Source organism: Lepisma saccharinum, chromosome 29 (genome assembly GCF_977018435.1).
Source record: "Lepisma saccharinum chromosome 29, izLepSacc3.1, whole genome shotgun sequence".
Classification (NCBI taxonomy): domain Eukaryota; kingdom Metazoa; phylum Arthropoda; class Insecta; order Zygentoma; family Lepismatidae; genus Lepisma; species Lepisma saccharinum.
The window spans coordinates 13,746,313-13,765,900 of record NC_139257.1 but is presented as its reverse complement, the minus strand read 5'-3'; the positions used below and the strand labels follow the sequence as shown (position 1 = coordinate 13,765,900).

The window sequence follows — 19,588 nt, the reverse complement described above, 5'->3', positions numbered from 1 at the left end:
ACACATGTCTACACGCTTACACATGTTCCGCGACACCTTCCTCAATGTTTCCGCTGGAATTGCAGCAATAGTGTCAGAAATTGCTTGTCAGAGTTCATCCAATGTGCGAGGGTTGTGTGTATATACTCTTTCTTTCAGGAACCCCCAAAGAAAGAAATCAGGGGACGTTAGATCGGGGGAACGAGGGGGCCACAAATTTTTGGAGATGATGCGGTTCCCGAAAAACTCGCGCAACATAGCCATTGTGTCGTTTGCAGTATGGCACGTTGCCCCACCTTGTTGGAACCAACATTCACGCTCATCCTCTTCCAACATAGCCACGAATTGTTGCACCAAATCCCTGTACACATCGCCATCCACTGTGTCCTCAAAGAACAGGGGTCCAACAATCCTTCGTCGCGAAATGGCACACCAGACACCGACCTTTGCAGAATGTAGCGGTACTTCATGCAGGGCATGTGGGTTTACAGTTGCCCACATTCGGGTGTTTTGTGAGTTGATGTATCCACTGAGATGAAACCATGCTTCGTCGGTAAAAAAAGTTTTATCGAGAATGGCCACATTGTTGCGTGTGAAAGCACGGAACCACCGGCAGTACTTGATACGCTTATCTTTATCTAACGCTTTCAGCTCCTGGACGACTTTCACACGATATGGGTGAAACTTGACTACTTTCAGTGCCTTCTGTGTGGATCCATATGATACTCCAACTTCTTGTGACAAACGTCGTATAGATTTTCTTGGAGATTGCACCATTCGCTGACTCACGTTCTCTAGGAATTCGTGTGTGACGACCTTGGGTCTTCCACTTCGTTGTCGATCATGCACTGAGCCTGTTTCACGAAATCGGCGAACAAGATCATACACTGCCCTTTTTCCTGGCACCGGATCATCAGGGAATAGACGTCTCCATTTCTCCACACAACCTCTGTATGTCTTACACTCAAAATATGCTTCTAACAAAACGATTCGCTGCGCTCGCTTAAAAGGCATTGTCGACCGACTGCACACACGACTCACACCACTGACTGTAATAGCAGTGCAGCTCTCCCGGGACGTTATCACATTCTTCAAGGTCATACCAGTCACTACTAACAACGTTGCCAACTCATGTTGCCTACTGACCTTGTAGCATATTTTCAAAGTATGAGTGCAGGGACTTTTCGATCGCACTGTATAATTGCTAATAAGCCATCGTAATGCATTCCATTTGGTTTTCGGAAAATACTTAAAATCTGGTACTACTACTCGTATTACAGTCTGTGTCGTATAACTAGCTGTTGATGTACGACAGATTCTACTTAACATGTTTTGTTAAATAAATTGTTGCCACATGGTACTTGCGTGATGACATTTAGATATTCTGTGTTCTATTGTGTCTTCCTCATTGCACTCATTACATAAAGACGTGTTACTGAATTGAAGTCGATATATTTTACTTTTGGTATCATATTTATCATGTACTAATCTGTACCATAAGGATTGAACCTTGTTAGTTAAATGTTTCGCCCAAACATTCGTCCATACCATGTTCCATTTCTTATTGGGAGTCTGTTGCTATACTTTCGTTGGCTGTGTATTTAGGTCAAGTTCCTGGCGATACAAGTCATTGACTTGTAGTTCCGTATCGTGCTTCCTGCTCCCAGTCTTTACACACAGTCTGCAATGGATGATAAATAATAAGCAAAGTTTTTCGGTATAGCTGCTGTGTGCATTAGAATTGTATTTAAGATCGATCGTCCCACTATCTATGTGTAGCTATCTGGTTGTTGTGTGAGCGTCTGTAGATTACACGTGTTAAACAATGCCGCTGCTTTTCATTCCACGTGCGTCAGTCCCAATCCACCTGCTGTTCGCTGTTGCACTGCAGTGTGATATGGTAAGCCACTCTGAAAACCTAACATTGCCAAAAGAAATACGTAGCTAGCGATCGTAAACGTATTGCAAAAGTTCTTGACGAAGGAAAGAGTGCTGCGACAAACCAAACTTTTGCGAATATGTATCTGTTTAAATAATGCACTCGTGATATAAGCGATAGATTTCTTAACACATTGATTTTATTCAAACCTTGTATGCTGTTTGTTATTGTTTCAAAACATATATTTATCGTCGGTTGTAATTTATTCTGAAAAAACTATCCCCAATATGCTTACTTTATCTTTAGTTACAATTTCACGTCCATATGTTAAGTTCGTTTGCTTTCCCAGTGGCAATATTCTTACTTTATCTTTAGTTACAATTTCACGTCCATATATTAAGTTCGTTTGCTTTCCCAGTGGCAACAAGTACGATTTTTTATAATTAATTTGTGCACCTGATATTTGCATGTATTCATTTAAACATGCTACAACTTCCTTATAATCAGTCTTCGAGCAAGACCATCTTGAGGTTCAGACCGCAGCGCTCAGTCAGGACGTCATCATCTGGAGGCGATCGTCTTAACTCTGTAAACACCTTGTCGTATTTTTATCGTAGAGAATTAAGGTATATTTATTTCTTTTATGATGTTAAATTTTGACATTTACCCTCCCGACGAATATAGTTAGAAGAAAATAGTAAATATTGAATATTTACACCAAAATTTTCATTCAGGAAGTCACTATGGCCTTCATAAAAATTCTTACCATAGAACAAAGAAAGAGTTAAAAACCGTTAGAAACTTCCTGGCGGAAAATATTAAACATTGTATTTCTCTGAAAAATATTATTCGGAATATTTGTCAGCTACAGTAAGACTTGTTACAGCTTTTTTATGAACTTTTGTACGTAAAAATCAATGGATTAAACCAAAACCCAGCATGTTAGGTTGACAGTAAACTTGCCAAGATACCTAATCAATTAAATTTTCTTTAACTTTACCCAAAATTAGTCAACCAGATAATGCAGATATTCTGTGTAGCTATACAATCTCAATACAAAAACTTAATTTCTATAACCTCTCAGCAAATGCGAAAGAAATTGGTACAAGAAGCAATGTTACATTTCTGTGAATAAAGACTAAACCTAAATCACTTGTCACATTGTAATTTCGACCCTTTTGACTTTATTGAACGAAAGATAATAAACAAATAGAATCTTTTCATTGTCGTTAGTAAGATCTGTGACAATAACTTAAGATGTTCAACATTTTCATCGAAAAGAAAAAAAAAAGATTACTATTTCGATCTTAGCATTCAATTGGAATATTTCCTTACACTGTGTTCACACTCTGTTAATAAAATCGTGAAGAATGTTAGTGAATTATGAAACATTATCACTGATTTAATAATCAAAATTATGAACATCGAAGCTTCACAAAGACAAAATATAAAATGACAGTTTACATGAAACAATTTTATAAAATTTACTACACTTGTAGTTCATATTAACATTGCTAGGTAATAAAATGCTTTCTGTGTAAAAACATTTGTGTTTGAAACATAAGTAATATATCCTTGGATAATTTTACACACGAATATTTAATCGAAGTTCTTGACACATTGTACCCTTGTATTTGAATTTATAACATATCTTCCATTAGCCATCAATTAGCCTAAAGAAGCATAAAAGCGGAGTAAAATAATAATGTAAATGTACACATGTATCAATTTGGCCCAGTTGTATAGCTTTCTTTCATTAAGCATATTTTGAAACTGAAAATTTGTGTAAATTATATGAATATTGTATCGAATGCTTGCTTAACATTTACACTAAATTACTGCTTTGGTAAACTTGACCGTAATATTTTATACGTTGACTAAATCTTGAAACTATTTATTTTGCAATCATAAGCAACAACATATCTTAACGTTAATCTTAACTTTGTAATTCATGGTAAATTATTTCTAAAAAATTTTTTGACAAAAGATAAAACTTGACCAAAATCTAAGAGTATATTAGATGCGTATTCCGGACACATGAAATCTTTACATCATGAACTATTTCTGTTATTTATTTATGAGGATAAAACCTTTGTTACTTGTATTTTTTCGTACGGACCGGATCACATGGAATTGCCCTACACATTTCGAATTTTCAGCAACATCTTGAAGAAATGTGAACGTTACTCTTACATTTTTCATCATAATTGGCTCTGCAATTTAGCACACAACACTTATACACCATATCTCTTGTACATTTAAGCATATTTACACGTCGTGTAAGCTTGAATACAGTTCATAAATTTTCATTACAATTCCATATTCACTAAAAAGGTCAACATTGATTCCCAAGAAGCAACTCAAACATTGCGGCTATCTCGCCTCCAGTTGCTGACACTTAGTCACGTGACCAGAGCAAGCCATCAGGCTTTCAGATAGAGAATGTAATGCTTCGAGTTAATGAAGGCTGTTACGTCGTCCATATACCCACATACATGTCAGTTATTTTCACAATATCTCATATATGACAATTTGATTTGAATCATGTTCAGAAAAGGTGATAACGATAACATGAACAGATATGAACTTAAAGGGGATCCTTTTAAAACTTCTCTTTTCACCTGTATTGTCGATGTTAGGAACCCATTAACAAGTACCTTAATATATATATTTCTAGTTAATAGTTGTACCCAACTAACAAATTTGTCACCAAATCCAAGATTTTGTAAAACTAATTTTAAGTATTTATGGCTAACATAATCATATGCAGATGCAACGTCAAGCGTGAAAATAGCCGCGTCAATGTCAGTCTTCTCTTTATATGTTGCTATTATATCTTGGTTATCATTAATGCTTGGTGTATGGTGCCAACACTTGGCATTCCATCTTGCGTGTTATATTGCAATGACATATATGGTTTTAACCTATTTGATATTATTTTTGTTAAGATTTTATAATCAACATTCATTACATTAATTGGTCTGTAGTCATTAATTGTTATAGTTTTATTTACCTTAGGTATTGAAACTGTCACTCCAGTACTACAATTTTTTCCTATCTTAGTTTTGTGAAATACCTCTTGAATACTGTAGGTCCTATAGTACGCCATATTTTATTATAACATTCACTTGTAATGCCATCTATATCTGGTGATACATTTCCACGTAAACTAAATACTGCTTTAGTTATTTCGTCCGGAGTAAACTATTTTTCTCATAGATTTCTATCTTCATCCTGAAGTATTCGTACATGATGTATTATTAAGTTGTATTTTATTACGTCAGTCGTTTCTGTTTCAAATTTATGTTGAAAATGTTCCATTATTTCTTTTTGAATTTCATATTGCATTGTAATTTCTTTCTCAATTTTATTTTTAATTTTGGCTATAATTTTTCTTTAACCTCTATTTCGTTCTTGTTTTATATGATATAATGTGGTTGTTTCCTCATAATCAAAGGGCTGTACCTTACTTCTTACTTGAATACCTTGAATTTTATTAATCCTATTAATATCGCCTGAACACGCTTTTGTCTTGTACTGAATTACCTTGCAATACTTGATTTCTTAATTCATGCAAAACACTATGGTAGAAATTGTACATACTATTTCTGTCTTGATATTTGTGTTTTCCATAGTTTTTACAACATTTTTGGAATTCTACTTTAAACCATCACTCAACAAGATTTCATTTATAAGTAGTTTTTGTTGGTCACGTCATCCATTTTAATTAATAACGTACTCTGAATTCCTTGTCATGTATCATGTTGTTTAGTATCATTAGATACATAAATTCTATCAATGCGCGAGGGATGATTTGGTTTAATATACGTATAACCATCTTCATTACCATTGATATATTCCCACTATCGACTAGTTGTAATTCATCTATTAATGCTGTTAAGGTTGGTGAGTAGTTGTAACCTGGTTTCTGATAAATGGTTCTTAAAACTGAATTAAAATCATCTCCTAAGATGCGTATCATACAGGGTGTCTACACCGAAATGCCCTATTTTCAATTTGCTCCATATATAAAATGAAATGAAATTAATTAATTATTTTTTCACAGAAATAAGTTGTATGTCAAGTTAAGTTTTAAAAACAAATTTACAACAACAAATCAAACCACTTCCACGTGAGCCCCTGCGGTGACACGAATAATATAGAGTCTATATTCAACTTCCATCCAGGTCCGCTGCAACATGTCCGGAGGGATGGTACCAATTACTTCCACAATCCGAGTACGGAGATCTTCAAGGTCCCGCACTGCAGTGGCGAACACCCTGTCCTTCACGTAGCCCTAGAGAAAAAATCTAATGGTGTGATGTCAGGAGAAAGTGGAGGCCAATCCACGGGTCCATCTCGTCCAATCCAGCGTCTTGGAAATGTTTCATTCAGAGTTTTCCGAACATCCACCGACAAGTGAGGTTGAGCACCATCTTGCTGAAACAAAAGGTTTGGTTGCAGGTGTTCAACCTGGGAAAAACAAAACAACTCCAGCATGTCTAGGTACGTCGTTCCTGTGACAGTCTCCTCAGCAAAGAAGAACGGTCCAATGATCTTGTCGCACATGAGGCCACACCAAACGTTCACTTTCGGGCTATCTCGCACCTTTTCCCTGATACTGTGTGGATTCTCTGACCCCCAAATTCTAACGTTATGCTTATTCACAGTACCAGAGGCATGGAATGTGGCCTGATCAGGAAACATTACACTTGACAAAACGGCAGGATTCCGGTCGATTCGGTTAAGCATGTCACATGCAAAGTCATATCGTTGTTGCTTGTTATCAGGCTTGATGGCCTGCAGAATCTACACCTTGTATGCATACAGATGCAACCGCTTTCTGAGGACCTTATGAAAAGTTGCACGTGGCATCTGATATTCCCGTGAAGCCTGACGAATTGATTTGCGTGGACTTCGCTGGAACGCTTGGGGGACATTCTCAACTTGTTCTTCGGAGACACGCCGACCCCCTCCATGCCGCTTCAGAATGCTGCCAGTGTCCAGAAACTGTCTGTGCCATGATTTTATCCTCTTGGCGTCAGGTGCTGCTATCTTGTAAACACAATTGTACATACCTTCAGTTACCTGAAACCGGTAATACCCGGCTCGAATCCTTGGGTAACATACTCTCGGTACCGGAATCGATTTCCTGGGGTGTGTAAGCTCGATCCTATTGACACTCTTCATAAATAATGCCTCCATGGCCTCGGCTGCGAGAGGTGAAAACACAACTTTAAAATATCTTTAAAGAACTTACACACTCAAATGCATTACACCGTCAACGTACGACCCGGCACATATTTGGATATGCACGTAAGGATTCTTACCCGTCTCAGCGATAGACTTGGATCTCCTCAGAACTCTGGAGCTCATCCCCCATACCTTCTTCGCCAACGACTCTCCATTCTCCAATCCCCTTTGGTCTCGCTTTCCTCCCATTTCCTGCTTATGCTCCTCAGTAAATCCAACTCGGCAATAACTGACATAAGCAGTCCAGTAATATTTCCTCACTGGCCGGATTACTAAATCTGGGAATAATAACATCTTTTATATTACTAACTTTCCTCTTCCTGATTTTCAATGATAATCCTTCCTTTCTTTTTATGCATAAATATCATCTCTTTACGGATGATAGATTTAGTACTACCACCGCTGCCAGTCTTCTAGAAAGAAGTGGCTCCGCTGTGTTCTGTTTTGAGAGCCAGAAGGTGCATAAGGATTACAAAGTTTTATTCCATTTAACATAGCTGTTATTATTCGTCCTGAATAGTAGCATTGTACATGTTGTGTCGGTATTCCTTTACGAATATAAAGAGCTGTGCCTTGATTTTGTGGAGTAAAATTATTATACACATCATACATGTTACCGTCTTCTAAATATGGAGTTCCAATTTCTTGCAAAAAGGCTATATCCACATATGCTTTTTTAAGGAAGTCTAGTAAAGCTTCCTGATTAATATTACTACGCGCCTTATTAATTAATAGTTGCAACTGTATAGATAAACATATTATGAATGTATAATGCAATGATAAGATACCCTTTTCCGGCTCATTTTACCTTAATCAACTATTAGTTATCCAACCTTGTTATGTCGTACTATTTTCTTCATCCATTTCTTGAATATTTTTCTTAACATTCCTCATTGATCTTCTTTATGTCTGAGTTTGACCAGTCTCCTTCGTTATACTCTTCGGCCTACGAGGTACGGCCTTGGACACATTGAGCACTTCCATTTTCACTGTCAGTTTCCGAGTCTTGTTCGTTTTCAACTTCCTGTTTTGAATCCTTTTGCTCGGTTGCATTCTGCTTCGTCTCCTTCTTATTTTGTTGCATTTTCTCACTCGGTTCCACTCGTACGTTTATCGTTTCTTCTTTACTTGTTTGGTGGCTACACCTCGCCTGGTCGGGGTTGTCTGGGCATGTTTCGCATCTCGGGCCGTGTCCGGATTGACAAGCGCTCCGTCCCGTTCTGTCCCTTTGCTTTAATCTGCCGTCGAAGTCGTCCGAAACTACATGCCCCCTTGCAGCACGGTTGTCGCTTTCCCGGCAGGTGTCGCCCCTAACGTCACCCACAGCGCTCTAGGGCGCAGGTGCACAGGATGGAAGCAGAAGGCAGACGCCAACTAAACGTTTCAATGATTTCCACCTATTTACTACTGATATTAGAATTGTGACATGTGATTTCTTCATTTTCAATTTTTCTACTTTCAGTTCTATCGATAAAATGTCCAAGAATCACCGAATTTTACATCGTCTATTCAGTAAACGTTGTCTCCGCAAAGCGGAAGATGCAATATGGCTGCAATATGCTGGATATTAAAATTTGCAGTTCCTTGTAATGCGCACGGAAACCGTTAAGGTTCCATTGTAGACAATAAGCCATAGCTGTAGGTAAGATAGTTACCTTTTAAGGCGTACTCTATTTCTAGGCCCTGTCACCTTGATAAATTCTTCATCCGCGGCTTCGTCCTGTATCATGTCCTCGGGTAAGGACACTGAGGGCGAAGGGGATGGGGAAGGGGGAGTGGTGGCGGGTGCTTTCAGCTGCGCTTTATGTCTCAGGATGGTCGATGCCGCCCTGACTGGAGAGCTACTGGACTTGAGAAAATATTCTTTGGTAGAGTCCAGCGCAGTTATTTCTGCCGTGCGATGCGCGAAACAACTAAAGAAGCAGTGTTGCTAATGGAGCAGATAGAAAAATCGCTGCAGTGCGCCGATGCACAGCTGTTACGTACAACAATAAAATTAGAGAATTCAGGTCTATCTAACGTTGAGTGTTAAACGCCATGCATTGTACCAGGACTAGGATTAATATGTACTAACAAGTGGCTTTGTATGTAGCTACATACATATGGACTAAAAATTCGCAAAATATGAACTAACACATAAGTAAAATTACCAAAAATGCTGCAAAGAAGACTTCTTCATACGATTCCTTATTTGAGTGATTTCAAACAAAATAAAAATATATATATTATTTTTCATTGCATTAATGCACTGGTGGCGTTCTAACTTTTCACTCCCAAAACCCGTATACACTGGTATGGAACTGCAACGGCAGATAATAACATGCCAACGTGTTAAACCGCTACAATTGCACCATAACACTCCTCCTCAAACAGTATTATTATTTCCTCTCTGAGATCGGCGACAGTAGGTTGCCTTTGTTGTACATTTACAAAGGATGCCGGCTTCGACAACAATAACAAGTACATATACTGCCACTAGACGATAAGCTGCGCGGCTCTTTCTTTTGTTATGAACCAGGGCCGGCGCTAGTCATTTTGCCTCCCTGGGAGGTGGCGGCAGATGCCGCTCTATTTCGACCCCCCCCCCCCCCGGTCATTACGCAGCAACGGAAAATTGAAAATCAATATATTCCTAACTAAAACATCAAAATATAAAATAAATAATGAGACTTCTTATGCTATTTCAATACTATTCAGCGCAAAAGAATATCTCGCTCGATCACAGTTTTCAATAGGCTTATTTTTTTCTTCTCTTCAAATTTTGCTGCTCTGGGCGATGGCACGGTTCGCCCTCCCCTTCCGCCGGCCCTGTTATGAACTTGGTCGCCCATCAAAGCATGGCAATTTTAACACAGAAAACAATATGCGTTGCATTAAGCAGCAAAAATGACTGCCTCCTCTATGCAATTTCTACAAGAACACCTGCCGGAGTCAGAGTTGAATTGCTTAGAATTTCCCGAGCTTGGCTATGCAAGGTTTTTTATTTCAACTTTGACAGAACTGGAGGCATTATGGAATTTAACGTTCATTAGCAAACACACACTTTTAGATACACACACGCAATACACGCACACAACGTCAAACCGGTCAAATACTTAGTATAAAATAAAAATATGGTGCTTCCAATCCAACAAAACTCACCGCCACTTTACCTGCCTTTCCCCTTCCGTGACAGAAATAGTGCTTCATTATTACAGTTGGCAACACTAGTTACTAGCTAAGCAATGAACATGTACTGCATAAGTCAAGCAACCACTACGCCGTGCTATATTGCCACATTACCGTCCCTGCCGAACGGTGGGAACCGCGAGCTGGAGCGCTATTCAATTCTTTTCAATGATGTTTGCGCGAGTCTGTCCAGGAATGGAATGACAATATGCAACAATAGCGAAGATTTTCGAGCAGGGTAGAACACGTGATGCTAAGAGAGAGGGAGACGAAACGAAAATTCGTTTCTACGCAACGGCAAATTTATGTGTGTGGCACTCTATGCACCTTCTTAAACTTTTTCTCTGTGGAGCGAGGAGTGGTTGCTGGATTCCTCGAAACAGGGCGAGCTACTACGGGAAGCGTTGTTGTTTGAGTAGACACATCACTGGTTTGTACTCCTACACTGCGACGGGTAATAGCAGCTGCAGCAGCGGTAGCGAATGGCACAGGTAAAGTAGTGCGTACACTTTCGCGGAGACGTTGCTTGGCTTCACCAGCAGAGATTTTCTCTGTGACGACCAACTCTCTGATTTTCTTCTCTTGTTGGAAAGAGGGGCAGTCGCGATGCCAGACTGGGTGCTCGCCTTGGCAATTAATGCATTTGGGACCAGAAGAACAAGGTTCGTTCCGATGATCAGGCTGACTACACTTACCACAAAGGGCGGTAGCGGCCTTGCAGGAGAGGCGAGTGTGCCCAAAGTGCTGGCATTTGAAATACCGCATCGGGTTAGGGATGTACGGACGGACTTTCAGTCTCAAATATCCAGCCCGTACCCTATCTGGGAGAGTGGTCGTTTGGAAGGTTAGTATAATTGAAGCAGTTGGTACAAGTTCTCCAGACTTTAACGTCTTTATTCGCTGCACTGCGGTGACATGTTGGTCTGAGAGTGCTTCAAGAATCTCTTCCTCCTCATCATTTAGCAGATCCCAGTGGCGAATCACACTGTTGACGATTGGGTTCAACATTAACAGGGAAGTCGCCCAAAGATCTTAGCTTTAAGAGGTTGTTTGTTTGGTGATCTGTGCTGGTCTGGATAAGTAGACTCCCGTTTCTCAGCTTTTTTTTATTTCTGGTACATCTGAACCAGCGGCGTAGTCTAGCTGTTTCTTGATAAGAAATGGTGACAAGTCCTTCAATGTAGCAGCTCTATGTTTCTTTGTTGTTGCAGAATCATCGTTACTGTCGGTCTTCTGAACAATACTAATTACAAGATAACGTGGCACGTTACTTGTCTTTTCCACCAAATGAAGCGTGCTCGAAGGCCGCGCTCGTTTTGAGGGTTTTCCCCCGTTTGAGTCGTTTTTTGTACCCATATACAAAAGTTTTTTTTTTATAGGAGGGTCCATAAATTGTCGCCTCGAAATGCCCTCTATGCCGAGGAAGGTCTACCACCAAAAATGAAGGCTACTCGAGGACCAAACCGAAATCCCCGAGGCCACGTTCGCGACTGCACCTAACCCTGCAGTCAACACTGTCCCATCGGCACGTGCAACTAACGCCTTGGGATAGGGTTTTTTATCGAGGTTGTCTCCTCTGGCAGGACCCTTAGTTATAGGGAGGTCAAAGATATGGAGATGAATGACGTGATGGAATGGTGAAAACGTGAGATATGTATGTGAAGAATGAGTGAAATGATGAGATGAAAATGGCCTCCCTACTAAGCCCCCTCGCCCCGTCAAGGCAGTCCTACATGGAGGGGGTATTCCACAAAGAGAATCAAAAACAAAAGCTATGTTAGGTTGTTTGTAATAACAAATCCAGTGAGTGCCTCAATTTTTTAAACTATCCAAATTGACTACTCCACACTCTATTTTATATGGTCCCTTGAAGGGTAAGGAATCTGACATGAAAACACCTCTGAGGTATTTAATTTTCAGTAACTTAATCATATTTTCAATATCATACTTGGATAATGGTTCTATTTTTTATATTTTTTCAAAGCATTAATACCCTTGCCTTTCTTTTCTATTGCCAGATTATGACGTTATTGCTCATCTAGTTCAGCTTTGTTCTTCTTTGCGTCAATTACTGTTTTTGCTATAGCTGCACTACCTCCTGCTAGACTTCCCACAGCGCCCAGAGCTGCTAAAATAGCTGGTATACTAAATATGAATCCACCAGTGTGTTTCTTTTTTCTAGAACTCTGCAATCTTTTCAACTGAGGTGTACTAAGTGTTAATTTCATTCAATGACCTCTACTCAAACAAGATCTTTTCTTCTCCTGTTGTTTTTTAGTGAGGAGATTGTCTAAGGATCCTAGAGACTTTAGATCGAAATAAGGTACTTGATATACAATACCTGCAGGTTTCATCATAATGCTATTTATATATATATATAATTATAGTCCCCACCCTAATTTTTGTTTTGTATTCATGACAATGGTTGTACCTAATGCTGCTATATTTTCACCTAATGAAGCATTTTTGCTGATTACTCTTCCAAATGCTACTTGTTCCAATTTTTGTTCAGCCTTATGAAGAAAACTAAGGTCATTGTGAGTATTGTAGGCAATGTCATAGTCTGTACAAGCTGTATCCAAAGGATTAATTCCTTTGTCTCCTTTCTCCGGTCTTTGTTCTAGTTTAGTTCTTGGAGCACAGCATTGGTAACCAGGTAAGTGCATTTCGAAAGGAAGTTTGTTAATAATGTAATTAACTAAACCATGACCCTTCCAGTATTTGGGAGGTAGAGTATTAATAATTTTAATTAAGTGTCCTATGCCTTTACTGTCATTTACAGTAAAAGTGGCTAGTTTAGCAATAATCATATCCACAATGCCTATTTTTTCATTATGGAAATTATTAATGCCAGCATTTTCTTCTCCTGCTATGACCAACAATCTATCTGTGAGTTTTCTCACATCATCCACCCACACAAACTCTTTGGGTAGAGTATTTTAGTGTTTAATGCCACTATCAGTTTTAAGTTGGTTCTATATAGGTTTAATCAAATTTTTGTATTTGTCTCCACTACTAGATCATTGTTTTGGTATAGAGCATCAGACAGTATTAAAATTTCTGAATAACTGTGGTAATCTTCATCTGTATAATCTCTAGGATGTTTCTTGGTGATGAGTTCCCACAGTCCCACAGTGCCAGGATATCTAGACTAGCTACTTGCTCCACCCAAATTGACTTTTTCGTCATGTCCTTGAAATGTAACTCTAGATTTTCCAATTTTCCAAACTACACACTCATTAGGCTCCATGGTTGGATATAATCCAAACACTTCATCTTTGTCAAATTTCCCAGTACTCAGGTAATCTCTTGCCAAGGGACATAATTCAATTTTTTTCTGAATCTCCTATAGCCTTAGTAGGTAGTTGTTGGAGTACTAGAGAACTACGAATACTAGATAATGGTGTAGGAGGAAAATCTGCATAATTTCTAGCAGCAAGAGGCACTAGCTCATTTATGAATATCTTATTTTGTTCTGGTACACCCTTAATTTCTCTACCAAGACCACTGATAGCATCAATAATTGGTTGAACTTGACGTTTGTGTTGTTCATAGTATCCTCTATTCTCAGATTTCCAGCCTTTAAATCTTTTAGCCAGATAGTCACGTAAATTCAAATTGTCTTCAATTTTACGTTTTGTCATTTTTGTTCATAGGTTATTTATAACGTCACAACGTATCTTATAATGACTCAACATTTATAAAATTGTTAATTTAGTTTCTATATTTTCCATTGTTTAGTTTTTGCGTCATATCAATTGTGGCAAATAAAAATCATCTTTGTTCCAGCAGGAAGAACAGAATTTTGAAAATTGACTGTAGTTTAAATCTCCTCCTACATAGTAATTATATACATGTTTAAGATTATTGTGGTCCTGACGAAACAGACAAACAAGATTTGTATTATCACAAAGTAACTGTTTGGGAATCTTAGAATAAGCCTGAGCCAGATAAAAACAGTCTATTCCCCTATGACTACCCTAACTTTAGATACACATCATGGTAATCTCCCAGTGTCTTACACCCTAATTTAATCCACATTAGTTGTGCATGGTGGTAATCTTTATCTGTAATATTACTTTATCTGAGTTGGCTGTAGAATTCCCTGAGAGGAGGAAGAGTTTCATCATTAAACTTAGTATGGTCAGTCACATATTCATATGGATAGGCCAATTTTTGTCTAATATGTTCTATGCCTAAGCCAGGAAAACTATTAGTTGTAATTTGGAATTTTTCATCAGATAATTTGTTGGCAAGAGCATCCAGGTCAGCAGAGAGAAATCTCATAGAGTCTAGAAATCTCATCTTAATAGTGCCACCATCAGTAATATTCACTGCTTTGTTAAGACTAATGTATCTTTCTTGATTTTCTGCTAGGACTTTTATATTTTCTGTATCATAACTGAGATGTTGAACCAAATGGTGGAAATCATAACCACTGCCATTATGGAAGAATATAGGGACAAATTTGTTTCTCTGTACTTTGAGATGGCAATTATTGCATAAGGGCTAAAATTTTGTCCTGTCAAATGGTCATGATGATGAATTTTGTTATTTTCATTTGTAAAATATCAATTGCACTGTGGGCAAATCTCAGTAGCATCATATAATTGTTCTTTTTCAGCTGATAATGGTACTCTTGGTTTTGACACAGATAATACTTTACCAATTTTTCTTACTTCTTCTTTTATTTTTTGAAAAAATGTTTGACAGCATTATGTCCTCTATACACATAAGGCTCATTAGATTTTAATGAATTACACCACACAACTATATAACCATAACTAAAGACCTCATGGAGTTGATAAGGTGTAGTACAAGATATTTCAGGATCATGGTCTGAATAGTTAAATGGTTTGAGTAATGTCTCAAAATGTGCTAATATTATAGCTGGATGCTCCAACAGGGCCTTGTATTGTTTGAATTTCTGAACTTACTTTGGTTTGGGCATAATCGTACGTACAGGTTTGTTCTCACCACAGTATTGTTTGTGTTCTTTATGTTTCTGGATAGCATCACAGTTCTGTTTATCAAATATGGACAAACACCTACGACAAATTTTAATTTCCCCATGATGATTAGTTGCTTGACTTCTAACCAGACGAGAAAGATTACGAATTAGACAGTAATGAAAATTTTTGGCATTTGAAATAAGTAATAAATCAATCTCAGTAGCATTATGATTATTAATATTACTTATTCTGAGAGGATAGACAAAATTATTCTCTGTGCAAGCATACACATTGATTGCCAAGAGTTAATTTGCTTGTTTTTCAAATTTTGTTATATCAGATATATCAACAGGATATTGGATACCTGACATAGCGTGCTTAAACTTTGTCTCATACTGTATATAATGATGGACTAGCTCTGCATTGTCTTTCCTATCAACTGGGTAGAGTTTTGTCAAGACACGCCACAAAAAACACTTGTTATCTTTATTTTTTATATTGACTACAGCTTTTTTGTTCTGAATATATACTGGAAGAAGAATATAAGTAGAAGCAGAAAAACGTGAAAATTGACTTATTTTCAGTTTTAGTTTATGTGGGAGTCCACATAATTTCCAACCAGATCCTTTAGCCCCAAAATCCTCATGTTTTGTGAGTAATGTGTCCATAAGCTGGGCATAAATTTGTTCCAAATTATCTATTTCACTCATATATAGAGGCTGAATCTTCGAACAATGGTTTATGTTTTTCAAAAAATGTTGATATCATACACAATGTGGCTCTGATTCAAAGGAGTAATCATTAAGACGACCACCAAAAGCTGTTGCACTAAGTGTAGTCAAAAATCTACTTTGTTTTTGTTTAGGACCATCAGTTGGATCTTTATCTGTTTGTCGTTTTCTAGGATTAGTCTGGCTGGTTGATAGTTGAGATTTGCAACTCATCTTCTTAAGTCTGCTCATATGAGGTATGCTAATAAGATTTCCACAATAGGGACACGGTTGAGTTCGTAATTTAGAAGTTTTGGGTTGGCCAATGCATATTGCCAAGTGTTTTGACAAATTTGTCTTAGATACGAATTTGCCACAAATGTGGCACTCAGTTTTACAATTAGGATTAACCATTGTTTTATTTGTTATTTATATATAATTTTTTCTGGATATATCACAACTTTAGAGGGTGTCAATATATCAATCTCACTTAGAGATAATATATTGAGCACAAATACTTTAAAAAAATACATAGAAACTAATGTTTGCTTAAGTGTATCAAGAATACTAAATTATTTTGTGTTATTTATATAGATTTTGCTGGAGACACAAGTCTATGCTTAAGTGTATAAAAAATAGTAAAACATGTATTTTGGGTATTAGTATTTTTATATATATATATAAAGAAAGAAAGAGACCATACTTACCAATCTTGGCAAAATTTGAGCATTAGAGCTTCTACAGTAACTGAAACTTTGTATACTAGCTCTTCAAGCAATCTGAACACACTATATTTAACTAGAATATTCTATAATATATTACTATAGTACTCAAAATACTGAGGTATTGCAAATAAAACAAATTAGAAACTCCTGTAACTTACTAGATAATACTAGTATAAAATTCTAAAGAAAAAAACTTACTTAAACCAATAATTTTAACAAATTCTGTAGGTAACAGGGTTTCCAAAGCTTAAACAATAAAAATTATCCACCCTAGATGGAATTTTAGATGTATCTGTGTATGCCAATATTTTCTTCACCATAGATTCTTGTAGCTTGCAACATGTTGATTAATATGCAAAAAATTGAGCTCTCTATGATTATTTGTTCATAAGTTATAAGCAGTTAAAGTTAATTTTTGGCAAGTGGGCCAAACTGATTCTCAGACATCAACTAGTGAAAATATCATACATGGATAGTTCACCATACATGCTCTTCATTAAGCTCTTGCCAGATTTCAGCCATTTTGCTCTATCTATTACCATTTTCGACATATGGACTACCAAAGTTAATTTTTGGCAGGTGGGCCAAAATGATTCTCAGACAACAACTAGTGAAAATATCATATATGGATAGTTCACCATACATGCTTCTTGTTAAGCTTTTGCCATATTTCAGCCATTTTGCTCTATCTCTTTCCATTTTCGAGATATGGACCAACAAAGTTAATTTTTGGCAGGTGGGCCAAAGTGGCTACATTACTTAAATTTGGCCAGTTGGGCAAATCTAAAATAAAATGTTTCTATCCCATTTTCATCAAATAAATACTTAAATATTTTACACAATACCTCATCAGGCATATGTGTTAACATGTTATAGTTAAGTAAAAACTACTAATATCAAATATATTACTAATTATAGACTCATATTTAAAATGGATCTAAATAATGTTCTACTGGGTGAAAATATTCTTAGTCCAGAGCCTCGCAGTTAGAAATAACAGTAAAATTATATACAGTACTGCTGAATGAAAATATTCGAAGTCCCAGAGTCTCTCAGTTAGAGGTGACAGAAAAATAACAACACTTGGTGTGTTTTCTGGGTGAAAATATTATAAGTTCCAGAGTATCTCAGTTAGATAAGACAGAAAACAAGACAGAAATATAAAAAGTCCCATTGGATTGTATTTTTACAAGCTTGCCTTGTTGCTTAATAGTAAATTTTATTGTTAAACATCTTCTTTATAAAGGCAGACTTGTAAAAATACTTTACAACGGGACTTTGTATATTTCTCTCTATGTAGAGTTGTGACTTTGAGGATAATAAACAAGAATTTTCAAATATAAATTAGTTAACCTAGGTCAGGCACTAACTTAAACTCAGGCACCATTCTCAAACAAAACTAACTACTTGGCAGCAGAGTTGTTCGAAGCATAAGTTAAATACACTCACAACTAATCAACAGCGTGTCACATGACCCTAGGAGTAGAATTCCCAAGCTAGATATTCAAAAATTTAAGCTCTCGTTAACCTTTTACACGCCGAATTGTCTTTGGATTTGAAATTAATGAGTTTATCAGTAATTTGTGTCTCTTTGGTGTACATTAAAGAGAATTATTTTAAAAAAAATGTTATTTTTTATTTTCTCTATATGTAAACTGGAGTGTTCCCAATTGGGAACATTGGCGTTTCATGTGAAGTATTATTACAGAGTTTTCTAATTATAATTCAACTGGACCAGCATGTTTTCCGTTTATATATTAGCATAGTAAATGTACAGAAATATTACATATAAGTTTACAGAGAGTCAGACAACAATACAACCTTCAAAATACAAAATACTAATACAAATACATAATAGGATAACATAATTGTATAAAAATGAGAAAACATCCTTGTGCAATTTTACTCAAGGAGAAAAGGGTTTATTTTATTGAAAATGTAGCAATACCAAATTTTAAATATATGTAGTTTACACATTTGAAAATGAAAAAAATACACACACACACACAGAATGTCCTAAACTGGTGATAAGCCATGGAAAGCTGGGAAGCAGTGTAAATGCATATTTCTTGCACACTCGCGACATTGTAGGCGAGCATTTTTTTTGGCAAAATGCACACCTTCCTTGTCCTGCTTCAATCAGAAAATGACCATCAGTTTTCCTCATAGACCCTAGGATTTCAAATCGTGGTCCTGGCCTCGAAGATGTTCGTGGATTTTTGCGAATAAGGAAGGTAGCTACTTCTCTTCGAAAATCCAAGTGATTCCTTGAATTCTTCCCATGAAGTTCTTGGTGAATTTTCCAGGCTGCAACAACCGCCACATTCAAAGCATTGGAAAATAAATTCCACCACCATTTTTTCCCTCGCAGCTGAGGTCTGTAGCTGGACAGCATACGGTCGAAGACATCGACGCCCCCCATTCCTTTATTGTACTTTCGTACTAAGTGAGGTTCAGGGACATCAGTCCTCTTCTTTGATTGGCGAGAGTACCGCTTTGCTGTTCCTAATGGCAAGTGTGTCTGGTAGTTGGATGCCAAGGTGACTACGGAATTATCATTCCATCTACACATGTAAATATCACCATCACATCGAAAGTCAAACTCTCCTCTTTTCTTTTTCTTCATTTCATTTGTTGGAACCAAGGGACATCTACCAGTCCTTCCTTCTCGTACTGTACCTATTGCTTTGAACCCCTTTATTTTCAGCTCTTTCAGCAATGTGTATGAGGTAAAGAAATTATCAAAGAAAACTTCAACTTGCAGAGGATTAGTGACAACATTCAATAAGGCTGTCACCACTCTAGTCCCAAGTGGTGAGTTAGATTCATCTTCTTCCTTTCCTTGATAGATTTTCATAACATAAGGATATCCATCACTTGAACTAAGAGTCCAGATTTTGAAACCGAAACGAATCGGTTTTC

General features: G+C 37.2%; 1 protein-coding gene across 1 annotated transcript in view; it reads left to right on the top strand.

The window, feature by feature from the left end:
- The window catches only part of LOC145981528 (chymotrypsinogen A-like), a 75,403-nt gene that overhangs the window by 43,765 nt on the left and 12,050 nt on the right, over positions 1-19,588 (top strand). The window lies entirely within an intron of this gene.